The following is a 16073-nucleotide window of genomic DNA, read 5'->3' as shown; positions in this document are numbered from 1 at the left end:
CCACAAGCCACAGTGAGGTAAGTGACTAGCCCCCTGGATTTGCGGAGGTAGTATGTGGCCCTCGCTACAGAGACTGCTTCCCCAACTCCATCCTGCTCCCAAGTTTTCTCCAGTCACACTGAGGTATGACCTCCAATCTGGAGGAGAGGGCTTCTGGCAGTGCAGTACCCCTGTAGAGGGTTAGCTGTGAGCCTGGGGTTTGGTCTCTCAAACTGGGCCAAGCTGCCATGCAGAAGGGTGAAAGTGTGGACTGGGCGAGGGAAGGGAAACATTCCCAACACTTGAAGGAAATTCCTGAAATATCAGGATTATACCTTTTTCATTTTGTTTTCATAATTTCCTTACGATGTTGGAGGCCATTCAGCCCATTGAGTGTCTGCTAGCTCTCCCAGCAATCTCATTTCCCCCACTTATTTCCTTGTAATCTATTCTCTCTGCGCCCATCAACTGCCCCAGATTCTACCATCACTCACCTACACTCGGAGGCAACCCGCTTGTCTTTGGGATGTGGGAGGAAACCAGAGCACCCGGAGGCAACTCGTACAGTCACAGAGAGAACGTGCAAACTCCACACAGACAGCAGGAGGGCAGGATTGAACTGGGGTTGCTGGAGCTGTGAGAAAGTGGCTCCACTAAGGAATAATTCTTCTTCTTGTCTAAAGCATTTGGAAGAAGTATTCGTGGATCAGGGCAATTAAAAACAGACTAAAGCTCTTCTATACTCACCAGCGAGGGATGGACCGGTTTAAATACAGAGTAAGGCTCCTTTAACACCGTCCCATCAGGACGTTCCCAGGGAAGGGACAGCATGGGTTAAACACAAGTAAACCTCCCTCTATCCCATCCCCTCAAACATTCCAGGGCAGGGACAACATGGGTTAAATGCAGAGTAAAGCTCCCTCTACACTGTCCCTTCAAATACTCTCAGTGCAGGGATAGTACAGGTTAGATACAGAGTAAAGCTCCCTCTACCCTGTCCCTACACTAGGAGTGTTTGATGGTACAATGTTAACAGCTCTGTACTCTGGTGGGACAGTACAGGTTAGATACATATGTTCCCAGATCAGTGACTGTATTGGTTAGGTATTGGATGATGCTCTCTTTACACAGTGTCATCTAGATATAGATATTTATTTATTAGATACATGTACATCTGTCTTCACTTTTCTGTGGAAGAAAGCAAACCCCTTACTGTGGCCTTGTATTTCCCCCATCAGATGAGAATACAAGTTGTTAAACACACAATTAGATAATGAAGACTAGTGTGTGGTCAGTAGTTACTCTCAAGTCTTTATTCACCGATACCATGTTATGTGCACCTTGAATAATCTGGCCCCTCTACCTGAGCCTATTCCACCAATAAAAGTCCTCAACTGACGTCCACTAATTGTTTTGAGTTTACTCTAATTAAAATAATTTAGATGGGTAGAATTAACTCAAAGGGGAGCGTGAGAGAGAATAAGTTGCAAGGGTACAGGAGAGGGAGAATGGGATGAGGGGATTGCTTCCCTGGGAGCTGAGATGGACTTGATGGGCTGAAAGGCCTCCTCTGTCATTATATGTAAGAGTGAGCTGGTCAGTTACTAAGGGCTTGTGAGGGGACTGTGGGTTCACTGACTCAAGATGGTTCATATGTATAGAGTTCCCTGAGGTGGGAATATGTGTCAGAAGATCCAGTGCACCCAACAACACCTCTAGCACACCCTGCCATGAGCCCACCCTAAATGGCTATGTTCCCAATATAATTCTCTCCTGTGAGTTGGGGGTTATGGGAAGAGATTGGGTCCACCACGGTTATGTACAATGAGAGGGAACACGAAGGAATTTGGCCCATTGGAATCCTACACAGTGAGGGGGAATAAGAAGTGGATTTGGTCAGTCAGGATTCTTTCCAGCGGATCCAATTCTTGCCTTAGCAATTTCCTGCAGGAAATGGGAAGGGTTTGGGTTCAATGGAAGCAAACCATGGTATTTACAGAACAGGAACGTGCCAATCAGCTCAGCAGGGGCATCCCTCTGTTTATGACACACATGAGTTTCTGTCCATGATTACAGTGTAGCCCACGACATGGACAATGCAAAGAACATTCTTTATCTGAGTGGTGAAACTCAAGAGCCAAATCAAGTGCTAATTCCACAAGGATGAGCAAGTACGTCGGGGGGCTTGACCGGATTATTAAAAGCCCAGTAACTGGGTCAGGAGGTCTGTTTGGTGGCAAATTCAAGCAAAGTTATCGATGCTTTTTGCATGTGGTGTTGCCGTGTTTTGACTTCACTCCTGGAGGCTGGGAAAAGTATGGCAGCAGAGATCCTCGTTGGGGGTGTGAAGTTTCCTGCGGCTGTTCTCCTTGATTGTCTAGAGGAGCACACTTGGCTCGCATCCAGTCTCTGGCTTTGAGGAGTGAGTCAGCCATTGTTTTACGTGGGTATTCCTTCACACATAAGATACAGAAGCAGTAGACCATTCAATACTTTCTGTTCAGCCATTCTGTATCATCAGTCTTGCTCTCCAGCAGTAACTCCATATCCTTTGATCCCCTTAATACCTATCAATCCATCAATCTCTGATCTCTATCTTGAATATACTTGAGCCCCCCCCCACAACCCTCTTGGGTAGAGGATTCCAAAGAGTCATTCCCTAGGAATGAAAAGCCTACTTGTCACCTCTGCCTGAATGATTAACCCTTTATTCTAAGACTGACGCCTGGTTCTAGACACCACTGCCAGGGTAAATGCCAAAATGTCATGTAACCTGTCAAGCTCTGTAAGAATTCTGTATGTTTTAACCTTTTATTCTTCTAAGTGTGAGTATAAGCTCAGCCTGCTTAATTTTCCCTCATGGGACAATACCCTCATCTCAGGAATCGATCTGGTGAACCTTCACTCAACTCCTTCTATCACGTATACCGTTCCTTTGTTGGGGAGACCAGACCTGTACATGATATTTCAGACGCAGTCTTACCTGAGCTCTCTCTAATTGGAGCAGGAGGACTTTACCCTTGAACTCCAATCCTATTTGAAATAAAGGCAAACATATGGTTTGCCTTCCTAATTGCTTGCTATACCTGCATGTTAACTCAATGTTTCAAGTTCATGGGCACACATGTCCCCCAAACACCTTTCAATTTCTCTTTTAAAAACTACTCTGCCTTTTTACTTTTTCTCCCCCCAAATTGTAGGTGCATCACTTGAATCCACAAGGAAGAGTTGCTTTGGGATTCTCTGGGACTTATCCAGTGGGAAGGAATACAAAGGCTTGGGTCTCTTGACATACAACAGGAAGGACTTTTGAAAGTCTATGCAATGGGAAGGAATAAGGAATTTGGTCCATTGGGATTCCTTGCAGGAGCAAGAATTATTTCTATTGGAATTTCACATAATAAGAGGGAATGGGAAGGGTTTTGGTTCAATGGAATCTGCATCTGCTGGTTAATGGGCAGGGGTTAGTTTCATTAAGAGTCTACCTCACTGACCATTACATATTGTGCACTGCTCACATCCTTGACGTTTAGCTGCCCGTCGGTGTACTGACCTTCATTCGAATGCTCTACTTCCAAATTTATCAAAATGAGTTCAAGGAAAGAAAATCCTTTAAGTCGAGAGAGAGAGTCTTCCAGCAATCTCAGTCCTGCACCAAATCTCCTCTGTTGCTTACACAAGATGTGCAGTGACCAGGACAAAACAGTGACCTGGTTAGAAGAGGTTTAACGAAATGGTAAAACCAATGCAGTGTTGGAATGCAGAACTGGAAATTGAGAGAGGAAGAGGGACGCCCATCACCTGGTGGAGCTCGTCCGAGCCTTGGGCAACCCCTGCTTCATCACAACCCATTGAACCTTCCATAACTGAAAGTAAACCTGCAGATGCTAGAAATCTGAGATGAAAACAGAAAATGCTGGAAACAGACAAGAAGTCAGGCAGCATCTCTGGAAAAAGAAACAAGTTCGACCTGAAACGTTAACTCTGTTTCTCTCTCCACAGACGCTGCCTGACCTGCTGAGTCCCTGTTGTTATTCCATTGTACGCCCTCTTTTACCCATCTAACTTCTCCTGTACTCCCTGGGTGTTCTTTCACCTAAGTCAACACTAACTTAGAAATATGACATTCCCTTCTCAAGAAGGCTGTTCTCTGGACCGAAGGAAATACATTCTTCCAGGACGTGTGTGTTGCTGGCAACGCATTAAGTGCTCTTGAGAAGATGGTGTCCTGAGATGCTACTGTCTGTATGGTGAAGGTGCTCCCACAGTTCTGTTGAGAAGAGGGATTCTGAATGATAACAGAATGGTGATACAAAGTTTCAAAACCTTTTTTTTGATTAACAAAGTGAGTAAGTGGATGGTGTTAAACCGTAAGTTGGTCATACTTCGAAACTGCCTACTCCAGTGCCTCTGCCCAGTGTGATACTAACTGGAATGGGTTCATTGCCCAATTTTTAGCTCCACTTAAGGTCAACAGGAGACAAAATCAGCCTGGTGGGAAATGTGGGTATGAATTGCTTCCTGATGAGTTCCCAATGGGAATTTTTAGAATTAATCATGGATTAATTTTGGTCCAGTGAGAGACCATTCAGCCCACCCTGTGCTGACTCCTTGTAGAGAACTCCTATTGGCCCCATTTCCCTATCTTTTCCCCTTGTTCCTGCTAATTGTTCTACCTCAAGCCCCCATCCAGTTCCCTTTCAAATGACCTGATTGACTCTGTTCCACTAAGTCTACAGGCTGTGAGTTGTAGGTCATCACTGCTCTGCATTGTACAAATTATCTTTCTTATTCTCCCTTGCAATTTTTGCTCCAAATCTTGTGTGGGTTTCTCTTAAATTTCTCCCTATTTACCCTCCCTAACCCCAACAATCTTGTCCATGTTTATCAAATCTCCACTTCTCCTGGGCTCCAAGGAGAACCACCCTAGCTTCAGTGTATTCTGAGAGCTGATATAACCTCTCCAGCCTCAACATTGTGGACCTCGTCTCCTCCATCACCCTCTCGCATAAACTTTCAATTATCTGTTCTTCAGCAACTTCATGAGAAGCAGAGATTTTGGGAAAGGAATTTCAGAACTTGGGGTCCAGGTGCCTGCCTGCTGTGGAGCAATGGACTCGGGATGCACAGGAGACCAGAACTGGAGGAGAGTGGAGATCGTGGGTGGATGTAGGGGCTGGAGGGGTTTGGAGACAAGACACTCAGTTTCAGTCTCTGAAAGACAGACCATAAACAGCAGTCGGTTATCCAACGGATATCTTTACAAGGATGTGTGGTGATGTTACACTCGTAAATAATCTCCTCCAAAACTTCATTGAAAGCTGCTTTGCCAGTGTCTTGGAGTTTGGTCTAATGGCATAAATATTTTATTGACTGAGATATTTCATTGTAAACTCTAATCATATTAGAAAATCAATTTAATAATTGATTACACCCATCTCTCTTGTGATGTTCAGAGCATTGAACAGACTTGAGCAAAAGTCCAAAGCATTTTATATGAGAGCTATTAACTGTGGTTCACAGCTTCCTCTGTGGACTACTGGTTACAAGTAGCATTCGACAGTCCCTAAAAAGCATGCCTTTACATTCTGTGCAATGTCAGGTCTTGCAGAAATGGGGGATTGGTTTACTGGTCTGAGAAGCAAAGTGTTTCCAATGGCCTTTAGTCTATCTCAACATCCCTACTACTACTTGCACAGTCTCCTGAGGTCAGGGGTGATGTGATTCCTCTCTAGTTCTGTGCTGACTGGAGAGTCTGAAGTGAGATCCACAGGCTAAACTGCTGCACAGTTGGAATAGGGGTTGGGTTACCCAGTGGTTTGTAGGACAGCCCTTCTGTTGTACATGCTCAGCCTTTACATGCTCCTGGTCATGAGAAAGTACTCACTGCCTTCCTGGATGCTCCTCAGCCAGGGATTTTGACGAGTTGGAGAGGGTATTACTTTTTTATTTTATGTGGAGGCTTTGAGAACTTCCTTGAAGACTTTTTTCTGTCCTCCTGGAAACCTTTAGCCAGGATGGAGCTCAGAGTAGTGTCTGTTTCGGAAGTTTGGTGTTGGGCATGCAGACGATATGATCCACCTGTTGAAAATGGTTAAGCTTGGTCTGAAATTTGCGGTGGTCTTAGATCCAGCAGGGAGTGTGTGTAAGTGCATTACCTAGTATGGTGCAAAGCATCCAGTCAAAGTTTCTTTCTCTATCCCTAATGAAGGATGGCCACGAAATTAAGCATACTCGCAGAGACCAGAATACTTCTACTGTGCGCGTCCTCCACAGAGGCAGGCAGGCTCCAGGAAACTTCCACCCTGAACATTGTTGCAATATAGGGAGCAGCAAGTTACATGAGTTTTTGGAGCCACAATCTTAAAGCAGTAATCACTGTTAACAATTAATATTGCACGTTTTGCTTGTAGATGGAGACAGGAGGGACTGCAGATGCTGGAATCTGAAGCAACACACACAGCGCTGGAGGAAATCAGAGGGTCAGGCAGTATCTATGGAGGGAAAGGCACAGTCGAGGTTTCGGGTCAAGACTAGTCCAGATGAAGGATCTCAACCTGAAACCTCGACTGTCCATTTCCCTCCACAGATGCTGCCTGACTGACTGAGTTCCTCCAGCAACTTGCTACAGAGTCCAGCATCTGTCGTCTCTTGTGTCTGCAAAAAAGCCAGGCTTTCGGGAAAGAATTTCAGAATCGCACAGGTGGTGGAAAGATGAAATTCTCTTCCACAAACAGCAATCAGTGTCAATTTTCTGACAACCTTTTTATGGGACTGGGCAAATGGAAGAATAATATTTCCCTAAACTGGTTTGTCGAGAACCAGGGTCAGAATCTGAAAGTAAGTGGTTGACCATTTAGAGGTGAGAAGAAATCTTCAGTTGGAGGGTGGCGAATCATTGGAATTCTCTACTATAGAAGGCATGGAGGCTCAGTCACTGATTATATTGAAGACAGAGATCTTTAGATATTATGGTAATCGAGGGATTATGGGCTTGTTCTGGGACTGTGGCATTGAGATTAACGATTAAATATAATTGTATTGAATAGTAGAGTTGGTCTGAAGGATTGAATGGACTGCTGCTATTGGTTTGAGTTAATCATTTTAAATCTGAGATTGCTAGATTTTTGAGAAATGTGCATGGGAAAAGAACGGGATGGAGCTGGGACACAGCTGAGCCATAGATTGAGTGGACAGTCAGAGACTTTCTTCCCAGGGCGACAATGGCTAACATGAGGGGACACAAGTTTAAGGTGATTTGAGGAAGATGTAAGGGGGGTGTCAACGGTAAGTTTTTTTTTTTACCCAGAGAGTGGTGGGTGTGTGGAACGCACTGCCGGCAGAGGTTGTGGGGGCAGATACATTGGGGACATTTAAGAGACTCTTAGATAGACACATAAATGATAGAGAAATGGAGGGCTGTGTGGGAGGGAGTGGTTAGATAGATCTTAGAGCAGGATAAAATGTTGGCACACATCACCCCCTCCCACCCCTGCCCCGGATTCTACCACTCATCTACTCACTAAAGGCAATTTACAGCGGCTGATTAACTTACCAACCTGCACATCTTTGGGATGTGGGAGGAAACTGGAGCACCCGGGGGAAACCCAGGGAGAATGTGCAAACTCCACACAGACACCGTGGGTCTCTGACGTCATGAGGCAGTGGCTCTACCCACTGTGCCACCCTGCTGCCTCTCCTGCAATCCCGTAGCCAAACTATATTTGTCACACCTCATCTCTTCCCCAGGTCTGGCTGCTTCCACCTCTCTCCAAGTCCCGCCAACCTCTACCCCCGCGATTGGTTACTGCGGCTACCCCCACCAGCTCGGGGCCCCTGCCCTTCAAACAGGGAAACATCTGGTGTGGCGGTGGCTGGGTGAACAGCACTCGGGTCTGCAATTTGGCAAGTTGTGGGTTCAAATCCCAAACCAGAGCAATGAGTTGGTCAAACTCCGTGTCCGCCGGTGGAGTGCTGGACTATCTGAGGCGCTGTGTTCTGAATGAAACATTTAACTGGGACAATCTCTCGGGTGCATACAAAAGATTCTATGGCTGCTATTTTAAGCAAAATGTTCTCCCTTGGTTCGTATATTTATTGCAGAATCCAGAGCCATTTTCTGATTGTTTTGCGATCTTGCTGTGCACAATAACAGCTGTATTTCTCATGATGCATCAGTGACTACACTCAAAGGTTTATTACCTGCTGTTTGGGGATGTCCAAAGCTTATGAAATTTCTTTCTTTCATAACCTGCAGCATTGTTACAGTTGGTACCTCGAAGGATCACGCACTCCCCTCAACGGTTACTGCCAGGTTAGGCAGACATTGATCCGACTCTCAAACACCTGTGGCCAAGGTCCTTGTGTCCAAAGACATCCGTGACCTCTCCCCGTTCACCAGCAATGATCTTTCCCTTTGGGTTCCTCGTTGATTGGTGGCTGTTTCCTCTGCTCCAGGACTCCCCATCATTTCATCCATCTAGCCCCTTCCAGCTGCTCCTCCAGTAAGTTTCTGGATTTCTGTACGATGCTGGTAAGACTCCATGGGATCTCCCGTGGTGATGGAAGCTTCTTTGGCAAAGTTGCTCTGGGGTCTCTGCTGTTGGCCTGCGTGGAGCCCCCAATCTGTTCCCCCAGGCATGACGTGGTTATCCCCTCTCTATCCCAAGAGCTTCCTGGAAGTAAGATTTTGGGAATGTGCATTTGCATGAATACATGGGTGTGCTCCACCTGTTCACCTACCTACCCTGTGGGTCATCTCCTGCCCCTTCTGTGATTCCCATGTTGGCCGATCGGTCACCTCACAAAACCAGAGTACCAGGTCAAAACCAGGTCATCTTTAATCCTGAGGGATTTCCTTAGGAGAACGACATTGGGTGAAGAGCAGCGATTTGGGAAAAAAAAATTGTTGGGTTTGGATCTAATGTGTGGCTTTGCTCCTGGATCCTGGCCAAGAAATCAATTGCTGTGATTGGTCAAAGTCATTATTGTCGTTTTCTGTGGTAATTGAGATTTGGACCAAGCCCAGAAGTTGACATCATGATTGGAGGCCGACTGCCTTCGAGAGAGCAAGGGAGGCGGAGGGAAAACTGGATGGGAAATGACCGTAGAGACATCTTTTGATTTTTCTTGCCCGGTTTATTGCCAGATTTGGTTCCTTGATGGATATCCCCTGAGACGCCACTCGAATGCAACTTGTTGTTTCCAGGCTGGTGGAAACCAGCAGCCTCCTGCCACCCTGGCAGTGTATGCATCGTACCGAGCCAGGAGAGCTGAGGACAGTGTGAAATCCAAGAGTTGAGCCACAAAGCCAGAACGCCGCTTGCGTGTAACGGCTTTCAGAATGACTTTTCTTTCCAATAAACAGACTAATGTCCAGAGGCTGAAAAACTAATAGCTCTTGTGATCAGTGGTTCTTACTCCAAGTCTCATGATGCCGTTGAATAGAATTCCTTGTGGAAATTATGAGCAGTTCGTGTTCACAGTGAGCAGGATGTGGAGTTGGCGTATTGAAGCAAAACCCTAGAGGGTAGGTTTACCTCCCCGAATCCCCCCACCCAACCCCAAAAACCAGCTCTCTCCCAGACGACCAGACTCAAGAACGGCCTCTTCCCCACTGCTGTCAAACTCCTGAACCAATCACCTCCTTCGCATCTCCTTCCCGGTGGTGCTGCCACGTTCTTGGACTCTTAATTCAACCTCTGTTATTAATTCTGTTTTTGTCACTTTAGAACATAGAACAGCACGAGAATAGGTCCTGTGCCAAATATAATGTCAAATTAAGCTAAATCTTTTCTGCCTGTACATAGTCCATATCTCTCCATTCCCTGCATATTCATGTGTCTATCTAAAAGCCTCTTAAGTGTCACTATCACATCTTCTCTGTAAACTTCCATCAGGTCTCCCCTTAGCCTCCACTCGAGAAAACAACCCAAGTTTGTCCAACCTCTCCTTGTAGCTGATACCCTCTAATCCAGGCAGCATCCTGGTGAACCTTCTTCTGCACCCTCTCCGTAGCCTCCTCATCCTTCCTGTAACGGGGGCGACCAGAACTGCAGACAGTACGTTTTATACATTTCACACAATACTTGAGCATTTCTTTTTGCACGACCTCAGACTGCATTACAATCTTTGCACCATTGTGTTGTTTGCACTCATCGCTGTTTATTTATTATTACTGTGTACACTGTTTACTCTTTGAGCTTCACACAAGAAAGGAATTTAATTGCGCCATGGGGGATTTGACAATAAACTAATCTGAATCTGGTCAGTTCCCCACCCTCCTCAATCTAAGCCTGCTCCCACTGGAGTGGTCAGTCAGTCCCTTGCACCAACATCCTCCTCCCCTCCAGAGTAAGGTTACGTAGAAACATAGAAAACCTAAAGCACAATTCAGGCCCTTCGGCCCACAAAGCTGTGCCGAACATGTCGAGACCCATAGCCCACCATTTTTCTCAGCTCCCATGTACCCATCCAAAAGTCTCTTAAAAGACTGTATCATATGCACCTCCACCACAGTTGCCAGCAGCCCATTCCACGCACTTGCCACTCTGAGTAAAAAACTTACCCCTGACATCTCCCCTATACCTGCTCCCCAGCACCTTATACCTTTGTCCTCTTGTGGCAACCATTTCAGCCCTGGGGAAAAGCCTCTGACTATCCACCTGATCAATGTCTCTCATCATCTTATACACCTCTATCAGGTCCCCCCTCATCCTCCGTCGCTCCAAGGAGAAAAGGCCGAGTTCCCTCAACCTGTTTTCATAAGGCATGCTCCCCAATCCAGGCAGCATCCTTGTAAATCTCCTCTGCACCCTTTCTATGGCTTTCACATCCTTCCTATAGTGAGGTGACCAGAACTGAGCACAGTACTCCAAGTGGGGTCTGACCAGGGTCAGAAACCTGATCAGATTCACGAAATTACCTCGGCTGAATTTAATCCACTTGAATCTATTGTGCTTTCCTTCCCTTTGCTCGGGCTGTGTCCTCTTTCTGTGCTTTAGCTGTAGCCAGAGCTTATCAGATGCTCTCCTCGGGAGAGGGGTCCCTGACTCTGAGTCACCAGCCTAGAAAATATGAGTCAGTTAAGTCAACAACGGTGTTGACCTACGATCACGAGTGAGGGAGACCACCCTGCCCTTTCTGTATTGGCATCCACGTCATCCAGCTCCACATCCCAAAGACGTGCAGGTCTGTAGTTTAATTGGCTGCTGAAAATTGCCCCTAGTGTGTGGGTGAAGGGGTGGAATCTGGGGGGAGTTGATGGGAACGTGGGGAGAATAAAATGGGATTTGTGTAAATGCTTAGTGTGGTGCCCAGTTATGGTTGCCCCATTACAGGGAGGGTGTGGAGGTTTGGAAAGGGTGCAAGGGTGCTCCCTAGATTGGAGGGTATGAGCAATAAGGGGAGGTTGGACAAACTTGTGTTGTTTTCTCTGGAGCGGCAGAGGCTGAGGGGACACCTGATAGAAGTTTGTAAGATTATGAGAGGCAAAGATAGGGTGGATGGCCAAAATCTTTTTCCCAGGGAGGAAACATCAAATACTAGAGGGCATGCATTTACGGTGAGAGGGGGAGAGTTTGAAGGAGATGTGCAGGATAAGTTTTCTTTTACGCAGAGAGGTAGGTGCCTAGAATGGACAGCCAAGGATGGTGGGGAAAGTAGATATGATAGTGGCGTTGAAGGGGTTTTTAGATAGACACAAGACTATGCTGGGAATGGAGGGACGTGGATCATGTGCAGGCAGAAGAGATTTAGTTTAATTTGGCATCATGTTCTCCACAGATATTGTGGGCTGAAGGGCCTGTTCTTGTGCTGTACTGTTCTATGTTCAGTGCGGCCTCTATGGACCAAAGGGCCTCTTTCCGTGCTGTGTGACTTCACGACTCCATAACTCAGCAAGGACATCATCTCCAAGCCCAACATCATCCTGACTTGGAAATAGTTTCCTGTTCCTTCATTTACTCGTTTGCCTTTGGGAGCTGGACTTGGCTAGCCGAGCCAGCATTTATTGCCCATCCCTAGCTGCCCTTGAGTAGGAGGAGGGGGTGAGCTGCCCTCTTGAGCCGCCGCAGTCGTTCTGGTGAAAGGTGGTCCCACAGTGCCCTCGGGCAGGGAGTCCCAGGATTCAGACCCAGCGGCAATGTATTTCCAAGTCAGGATGGTGCGTGACCTGGATAAGATCTTTATTAGTCAAACGTACCTGGAAACACGCAGTGAAATGTATCTTTCGCGTAGAGTGTTCTGGGGGCAGCCCGCAAGTGTCGCCACGCTTCCGGCGCCAACATAACATGCCCACAACTTCCTAACCTGTACGTCTTTGGAATGTGGGAGGAAACCGGAGCACCCGGAGGAAACCCACGCAGACTCGGGGAGAACGTACAAACTCCTTACACACGGTGGCCAGATTTGAACCCGGGTCGCTGGCGCTGTAATAGCGTCGCGCTAACCGCTACACTACCATGCCTGAGTGGTGGTGTCCTCCTGCCGCCCTGGTGGTAGAGGTCGGGGGTTCTGGAGGTGCTGTCGGAGTAGCCCGGGCAAGTAACTGCAATGTGTTGCCGAATCAGCCAACTTCCTCAACATGACCATGGGAGCGCCTTCACCAGAAGGACCACATCGGCTCTGCGAGGGACACTGAGGGATAGGCAATAAATGCTGGCCTTTCTAGCAATTCCCACCAGCTCTGAATAATGATGAAATGTTGAAGACTTGCTTAACCCCTCTGCTGGCTTGCCTATTGCACAGCACCCATGTGATGCTCACACACAATGGTTCCTTTTCCCTTATTTACTTATGCAAGACGAACCTTTCTGGATACCCTTCCAATATGGCCTGAGAGGTTGATGGTGTTTGTAGCAGTCGAACCATGTGGCCTCTAGGTGATGATCTTTCAGGAGTTTCCCCGCATGCCTCCTGGGGTGGCTTGGTGGTGCAGCAGATAATTCTGCTCCTTCACGGATCCAGGTTCGATCCTGACCTCGGGTGCTGTCTGTGTGGAGTTTGCACGTTCTCCCTGTGACCCGTGTGGGTTCCCGCCCAGGGGCTCCGCATCCCAAAGACGTGCAGGTGGGTCTCTTAGCAGCTGAACCCCTTGGTGTAAGTGGCAAAATAGACTAAAAGCGGAGTTGATGAGCTTGGGTGAGAGAGACGTTACAGGAGTACTGGGAAATAAGGAGAGGGGGAATGGGATTGATGGGATTGCTCTGCTGGAGGCCAACATGAACCCAATGGGCTGAATGGCCTCCATCTGTGTCATAAGTTAGTCACATTCCAGATGGTGGACATTTAAAGCCATCCCTGGGTCATAGGGTAATATGGGATGGAAACAGGCCCTTCGGCCCAACCTATCCATGCTGACCAAGGTGTCCACCGAAGCTAGTCCCATTTGGTCATGTTTGGCCTCTATCCCTCTCAACGTTTCCTTTCTATATGTTAATCAAAGTGTATTTTAAATGTCGTTAATGTACCTGCCTCAACTACTACTTCTGGCAGCTCACTCCATATATGCACCACCCTATGTGTGAAGATGTCACCCGTCAGGTCCCTTTTAAATCTTTCCCCTCCTGCCTTCAACCTATGCCCTTTCCCTGGGGGAAAAATGGATTGTGTGCATTCACCCTGTCTATGCCCCTCGTGATTTTGTACACCTCTATAAGGTCACCCCTCGGTCTCCTACACTTTAAGGAATAAAGTCCGAGCCTGCTCAAACCCTCTGTGACTCAGGTCCTCGAGTCCTGGCAACATTCACGTGCCAACATCGAGTCAACCTGTTGGGTGGGTCTGGAGTCGCATTTCAGCCAAATGAGGTTAGGAGGGTGGATTTCCTCTCTGGATAGATGAGGGATATTTATTTTATGGTGGTCCATAAGTTCCATGGCCTTGCAAATGACATTTTTCTAATTCCAATTTTAATTAATTAATTGAATTTAAATTCATGAGCTGAATGGGTATTGAACTCATCTCTGAATCATCTGTGCAGGCTTTTGGGGTTACTGGTCCTTTAACATAACCACTGAGCTGTGGTATCAATTGGTAATCAGAAGCAGTAAATCCAGATAATTTATTATACAACGTGTCTCTCACCCCTCCCTCTCTGTAGCCCTTGAACTGAGATTAAACTCTGATTATTCAGGCCAGAGACCTGCTGAGATATTTATGCACTCAATGAGCCAAGGGAGGGGTTTAAACTGACTGTTTAATATTGGATTCCTGTGACAGTGATGCCATGAACACATTGGCAAGCATCCTGCCTTAAATTCCAGGTAGATTCCTGTTAATTGAACGGAATCTCTGCTCGACATAAAAATTTCTTTTTTTATCAAAGCAAGGGTTGGGCAAGATGAAGCCAGAGGAGGTTGCAAAGCAAAGCCTTTCCGCAGTTCTTCTGTCAGAGTCTGACACACTTACAGCTTGTGTTGTTGGATCGCGGAGAGCCCAGAGATTCCAGAGGAATTTGCTAGTTCAGAGTCCTGCACACTTGTGTCAGGGAGTGAACACAGCTGGCTGACAACTGCAGATAGCTGGAGAGGCGTGACTTTATCATGCTGCCAGGAGACTCCTGCCTGTTCATTGGCTCTAAGGCCATCTCTCCCTCCTTCTAAGACGCTCTTCAGATCAAGTTTTGGGCCATTTGTTCCGATATCTCTTCCTGTGCTCTGTTAGTGGTTCTGTGAAACAGATTGGGCCACATCACTCTTTTAGAAGCATTATATAAATGTCAGGGCAGCATTGGTGCAGCGGGTAGTGCTGCTACATCGCAGTTGCAGTGACCCAGATTCGATCCTGACCTCAGGCACTGTCTGTGTGGAGTTTGCACGTTCTCCCTGTGACTGTGAGCTTCCCCCCGCGTGGTCCGGCTCTCCCCCCCACAACCCAAAGACGTGTGGATTGCTAGGTTAACTGGCTGCTGTAAATTGCTCCCTAATGTGTAGGTGAGTGGTAGAATCTGGGGGGCATTGTGCGGAGAGTAAAAGGGGATTGGTGTAAATGGGTGGTTGGTGGTCATCACTGACTCGATGGGCTGAAGGGCCTGTTTCACTGCTGTACAATTTTATGACTGTTGTGGAACCATGTCGTGGAATGCTCAGAGTAACTTACAAACAATGAATTACTTCAAATTGCAGCCTGAGCAGTCATGTCGTCGAGTTTATTGTGATGTGTACAGCAGAAACCTTGCTTGCAGCAGCAGCATTTTGCAGTAAATGATAAACAACAAAACTGCAGATGCTGGAATTATGAAATAAATTCAAGACAATGCAGGAAACACTCAGCAGGTCAGGCAGCATCTGTGGGGAGGGAAAGGGTTCGCGTCTCAGGTTGTCAGGTGTAGTGAAAGTTCCGCTTGTATCAGATCAACAAAGACCAACCTGATGAATTTTGGTTGACACCTTTTGGGGAGATTTCATGGGGGTCTTTGTGACTTTGACCCCGCACAGAATGCCTGCTGTGGAAAGCCCTAACTCCACTTTGTCTGTGTAACAAACGATCTGCCAGGGAGGGGAGCTCAGCAGGTCGAGCAGCATCTGTTTGGACGGGGGAATTTTGACATTTTGGGTCGAAAACCTGCATCAGGTCTAAGAGTGGAGAAGGGATGTATCCTGTATCGACGAGAGGGGGAGGGTGATTGGTTGACCGAGGAGGGGTGATGGATGACAGGCAGATGGAGCCAGGCAGGGGAGGGGTGGAGTTGGGAGACAGGCGGGGGGGGGGGGAGGGGGTGGCGGCAGCGGGAGGGGTGATAGATGGGGGCAGACAAACCAAAATCACCCTTCGCCCCTCCTCAGTTCACCAATCACCCACTGGCCCCTGTCTCACCCCTTCCCCCTCTCCTCTTTATACCGGCCATCTCCCCTCTCCACTCTCAGCCCGAAATGTCGACAATTTCTTTATCTTCCACGGCTGCTGCTCGACTCGCTGAGTTCTTCCAGCAGATTGTTCATTGCTCCAGATTCCAGCATCAGTAGTCTCCTGTATCTCATAGCATTTTTACAGTTTGCATTGGGAATGTTTTGGTGTCCTGAATTGATGGTGTTGGTTTGTGTTTGATGGTTTGTGACGTTTCCTGTCATTAGTGTACATCTAATGCTCTTCAA

General features: G+C 47.2%; 1 protein-coding gene across 2 annotated transcripts in view; it reads left to right on the top strand.

Moving 5' to 3' along the window:
• LOC127586353 (RNA-binding protein Nova-1-like) overlaps nucleotides 1-16073 on the top strand; it is a 186547-nt gene that overhangs the window by 6204 nt on the left and 164270 nt on the right. The gene's annotated exons all lie outside the window — the stretch shown is intronic.

Source organism: Pristis pectinata, chromosome 35 (genome assembly GCF_009764475.1).
Source record: "Pristis pectinata isolate sPriPec2 chromosome 35, sPriPec2.1.pri, whole genome shotgun sequence".
NCBI lineage: Eukaryota > Metazoa > Chordata > Chondrichthyes > Rhinopristiformes > Pristidae > Pristis > Pristis pectinata.
This window is presented reverse-complemented; position numbering and strand designations above follow the sequence as displayed.